The sequence below is a fragment of the Lathyrus oleraceus genome, chromosome 1 (genome assembly GCF_024323335.1).
Source record: "Lathyrus oleraceus cultivar Zhongwan6 chromosome 1, CAAS_Psat_ZW6_1.0, whole genome shotgun sequence".
Taxonomy (NCBI): Eukaryota; Viridiplantae; Streptophyta; class Magnoliopsida; order Fabales; family Fabaceae; genus Lathyrus; species Lathyrus oleraceus.
In genome coordinates this window covers 128259540-128265539 of record NC_066579.1, presented here as the reverse complement: position 1 = coordinate 128265539, position 6000 = coordinate 128259540, and positions in this window count along the sequence as shown.

Sequence of the window (6000 nt, the reverse complement as noted above, 5' to 3'; positions counted from 1 at the left end):
ATTTTGTTATTTCTTTGCATGTTAAGCACTTTGTTTACTTTTAAGTTTATATACTCTGAATGGTAAGATTAATGAAATGTTTATGCATCTTTTGAATTAATCCGTTCATATTCACTCATTTTTCTATTTATATAAAAAGCAAAACAAATATTTTCTCCCATTTCACTTTTCTTTATCAAACTTTTTCTTTAGCAAAGATTGGAGGGAGGATGATGAAAACAAAATACCCGAAATCATTACAGTATGCTTACAAATAAAATTTTGTCGGTGATATAAGGCATTGTTTTAAATCCCTAAACACTAAAACCATAAAGAGTTAGTCCCTAGTCAACCACTTTAAGTGTAGAAGTTGGTGTTTCTTTCAGAATTAAAACCCTTAATCTTAACCAGGGGCATGGTAGTTTGTTAAGTTAATATGACTTTAAATTCAAATTGCAAGAGAAAACATCCCACCTTAGGAGATCAACCATATGTTATCCTTCACACACAACTTGAAGTGTCTAAGAAGTCGTGAAAAATCCAAGATAAATTATATTGGTTGATCCCCATCCACCAATAACATGGCATTCACAACTTTTCAACAAAATCAAAAAATAAAAGTCCACTAAGTCAAACACCACAAAATGATTTAGGCAAAAAACAGGGCATTCCGATGGATCAAAAGCTTCTAAGAAGCAGTTCAGGAAAAATTAGGAATAAAAATAAAACAAAATAGATCACCAAAGTCCTCAACAAAAACAGAATAAGGTGATTGCCGTTTCAAGAAAGTTTTATCTTGAATCCTCGTCTTTACCCTTACGCCCTCAAACTCTCTTGGGAATTGAATGTGCGTGCCAATGTAATTGAGCGTAGGACTAGAGATTATCAAGTAGAATGGGTGGGTTGAAATTAAACTTTTAGCCTTATATCCTTTTGTTAAAAAAACATGAACCAGACTGTAGCGGTAAATTCATGACCATCAAGCTACGGATAAACTTGACGTCAATAAAACCAGAGTTGCCACCGCGCTTTTATTGTTTCCAAAGGAAAATGGCAAAAGCACAAACAAAACTTAAAGGTAAGAAGTTTTAAAATCAAAACTAATAAAATTCCAGAGATTTCAGGTAAGGGGGTTGGTTACACAGAGGGAAAGTGTTAGCATCCAAAGTGTCCTAGGTACTCCTAGGGAGCCCTTTTTTGTGTGCAAGTGTTTTGGTCAAAATGATGTTTGGTAAAAATATAGTGTGAGGGGATGGGAAAATAATTCATTAATTATATTTTTGTGTTTGACAAGACCTTCGGTCTTGTGCCTACGTACCAACATAAAAATGAGGGATCAAAACCTCGTAGTTCGTGGTAAAAATTTCAAAGAAGTTGGTGAATTGATTTTAATCAAGAGTTTAATAAGAAGGAACAAAAGGCCAAAGTTTTGGATGAGGATGTTAGTTCTTTTTGTCTTTTTTGAAATTTAAGTCAATATGGTTAGATTCATTTACAAATTTGATTTAAGAAAAGTTTGAAAATTTATTGGCATAAGGCCAAAGTTTCTAATCATTAAAACATGTCTAAGTTGGAAAACACAAACAAAGAAGGTTTTGAAAAGAGGGAGAGATTTTGAAATTTAAGAAGTGGGAGGAGATGAAGGGACTATCCTAGACAAGAATTTAAAAGTTGAGAGTTGAAAAAATCTGACCAATGGGATGCAATCCAACAGACAAGAATGTCATATAAAACCCATTTTTCTTTGGACTTTTAGCAGACAACAAACATAAGCAATATCCAAGCAATTATATGAAGGCCATGGCATCATATAAAGATAGCCAGAATATCCAAGCAAGCAACTCCAATAGATAGCAGTCTTCAACTTCTTCCAATGCATCGGATGAAATATTCCTTGATCAACTCAAAATAATCATCAGACATCAACAATAATAACGGTATAACAAGTAAACACAAAGTCAAAGTGACAACTGAGCCAAAAGCACTCAAGGTTTATTGTATCAGATGAAAGGTACAGGCAAGGATAGCTCAATCTCAGATAGTGGCATTGGCCAAATCCTCAAAGCATAGGAAAGTTGCCTATCCTAAGTCCAAAAGTTCAGATCAAGTCCAACAGTCCACCAACATGTCTTTTAGGATTTTTTTGTTGTTATTAGGTGTTTTAAGGTCCTAAGACCATAAACAGAAACAAAGCAAACAAATAAACAAATAATATAATATATATATATATATATATATATATATATATATTATTTGTTTATTTGTTTGCTATATATATATATATATATATATATATATATATATATATATATATATATATATATATATATATATATATATGGCAAATGAATGATAAATGTACTGGAATTTAAATTGCATTAAGTAAATGACTTGAAAGTAAAAGCAAAATGAATAAAAGTTAGTCAAGTGTTAGTCAAATGTTAGTGATGAGTTTTAATTTGTTAAGTCATTCTTTGGAGAACACTCAACCATTCATTCACAAGTACGAATCCTTGAACTAATACATCATCCATGATAAGGGCTCCAACTTGGATAATTCAACAAGTATGCCAGTAGCTCTCATGAAAGGAAAAAAGGTTGAGTCTCCATACAATACCATGAAGAATGAGAGGCTTACAATCTCACTCACTAGAATGCTATGCCTTCTTGATCAAATTTAGCTCTATGTTAAGCAATCGTAATTGGACTTATGTAGAAGTCACAACTATCTAAGGTCGGGCAATAAAGATATAGGTGTTAATGCATGTTATAGATTTGGTACAAAGAACCAAACTCCTAAAACATACCACACACTAAAAGAAATCGTGAAGGACCTATCTCAGTCTGGCTCATGTTGATTCATCTGACACAAAGTCATTGATGAATCAACTAGCATTAGACATGAAGAGATTTCATTGGTCAATGATGGATCAGGGAAGAATAGGGATCAATATCAAGAGGGAAGAGGAAATAGAATCCAAATTGATCACAAGAGGAAATTCATCTAATCAATACTATCCATTCATTTTGGGAGATGAAATATATATTTCATCAATCCCCTAAATCCAATAGTATTGATCAAACAAAAGTTAAATCAACCATGATCAAGGCCAATCAGAAAGTCAAACATCATAAGACCATAAAAATGGCTCAAAATAATTTTCAAGCAATTATTCAATTAAAAAATCAATTTAAAAATGAATTAAAATGCATTTCAATTTGGTCAAAACCTCAAATCCCTTCAAAAACACCAAATAAATGGCCGATGGATTTATCCTAGGTCAAACAAGGTCAAAGGACCTTAGACAAAAAATTTCATGATTTTTGGAAAGTCAGAAGTATTTTAAAACAATTAAGAATATGCATAGAAACATTTAATTCATGAAAAATATAAAAAATAATCCGAAAATAATTTTGATTCAAAATATGGAAGAGAAATATATTTAAAGATTTTTGGTGAAAGTCCCATATTTTTTGGATTAAAAATAAAATTAATATGAATAAAATAAAATAAAAGAATTAAATGAAAAATCAGAAAATAAAAAGAAATAAAAAAAACAAGGGCCATCAGATCTCCCTCATTAATTAAGGTGGCAAATCTGATGGCCAAGCGCGCACTTCCATCATATTCCACAGTCAATGCGTGTACACGCATGGTAATCAAAAGCGAGGGCCATGATTAAAACGTTTTAAACAGATCAGATGGTTGAAGACACGCCACCAGATCACCAGAGCCATAGCTCCAATCATCTTCTCCGGTGGACCTCACCGGACTGGTCCACCCTCAACCAAATGGAAAATGAAAAACAAGGACACTATTTCAAAGGAAAAATGCCCAGAAGCTCGACTCTGACCTCAATTTCTTCCAATTCCAAGTATATTAAAGATACATGGATTTGAAATTTGAGGAGCATGAACTAAGTTGCTTCGATTTGGCCTCAAAGCAACTCAATCTTGTTGCCTACTGTAGTGGTAAATTCATGACCACCAAGCTATGGATAAGCTTAACGTCAATAAAACCAGATTCGCCACCGCGCTTTTATTGTTTCCAAAGGAAAAGGGAAAAGTACGAACAAAACCCAAAGATAAGAAGTTTTCAAATCAAAACTAATAAAATGCAAGAGATTACGGGTAAGGGGGTTGGTTACACAAGGGGAAGGTGTTAGCACCCAAAGTGTCCTAGGTACTCCTAGGGAGCCATTTTTTTTATGTGTGTATGGGTTTTTGGTATAAAATGATGTTTTGATAAAAAATAGAGTGTGGGGATGAGAAAAGAATTTATTAATTATACTTTTATGTTTGACAAGACCTTTGATCTTGTGCCTACGTACTAACATAAAAATGAGGGATCAAAACCTCGTAGTTCATGGTAACAATTTCAAAGTTGGTGAATTGCTTTTAATAGAAGTTTAAATGAAAGGCACAAAGGCCAAGAATTTGAATGAGGGTTAGTTCTTTTTGTCTTTTGAAAATTTAAGTGAATATGATCAGATTTATTTACAAGTTTGATTTAAGAAAAAGAAGTCCAAAAATCCAATGGCATAAGGTCTAAGTTTGAAATCACAAGCAAAGAAAGTTTTTTGAAAAGGGGGAGAGATTTTTAAATTTAAGAAGTGGGAGGAGATGAAGAGACTAGTCCTAAGCATAAATTTAAAAGTTAAGAGTTGAAAAGATCTGACTAATGGGATGCAATCCAATAGACAAGAATGTCATATAGAAAACCCACTTTTCCTCTGGATTTTGAATCAAGCAATAATCAATCAGGCAATTAGAAATACCAGACATCATGAAGATCAAGGCATCAAATAAAGATAATAAAGAACTCACCAACCAAATAAAGATATCCTTGATCAACTCAGAATAAAGCATTAGACACAAGATCAAAATAATAATTAGCACAAAGACAAAGTAGCAGATGGATTCAAACAAGGCCCAAGGCTTGCATCAGATGTGTCATACCCTAAAATTCACCCTACCCTTCACAAGTTCATCTAGGTCACTAACCCTAAGCATTTGCATATCCTGATAAGCATTCATCTCATCTACATATTCATTGTATCATAACACATCCCACTTGCATTTGAAAAGCATAAAATCACGAATTCAAGGATTTTTTCACACATGGCATTGAATAGGAGGCGTACAAGATTGAGATCCATCTGGTCATTCATGGAGTTTCATTGGCTTGTTCAACAATTAATCAAAGGTCTACTTGTTCATGATCCTCATGCCTGGATTAGGGTGGATTCATTTAAGGAGTTACCATTTGTGGCTGGATTAATTATCATTTGGTTGGTTTGGCATGAGTGAACTTTAAGTCTTGGAACTTGGCATATTGCGTCTGGTCTGAAGGCACTGCGTTGTTCAGTCAAGTCCATTTTCATTTATTCTATCGAGTCATTATTCAAGTTAATTTCATACAAGTCATTTCATCAAAAAATACACGTTTTTTTTACCTAAGTTGACTTTTTGGTCAACCAGTTGACCAAAGTCAACCATCTAGCCCAAACCCACTTTCTTAATCATCTTCATATTTAGAAGTCCATTTTTAATCATCTTCATATTTTTAAATCCATTTTTAATCATCATATTTTAAAAACCATTGATAATCACATTTCAACCATTTGTTTAATTCCATGACCACTTGTTCCATACATGACCATTATATTCAAACCAAGTATTTAAAACCAAATTCAAGTTACCATTCGTCTTACAAAATTACAACCTTTCAATATAATTTCCATTATCCATCTTTTAATCCTTTTCAAATCAATACATCGCCATCCAATTACAATATTCGACCATACATACATTCATTTTCAATCCCAACCATTCAATTCCAAATCCAAATTGCAACACAAATATTTTTTTTATCCAATCTCTAACATTCAATTTTCATACATACATCAATATTCACATTTCATTTTTTACCAATGTATTCATATTTCATTTCAATTACCTAACCATACATAGATCATTTCAACTCCAAATTAATATTCAATTTTCAAGCATTTTATTCAA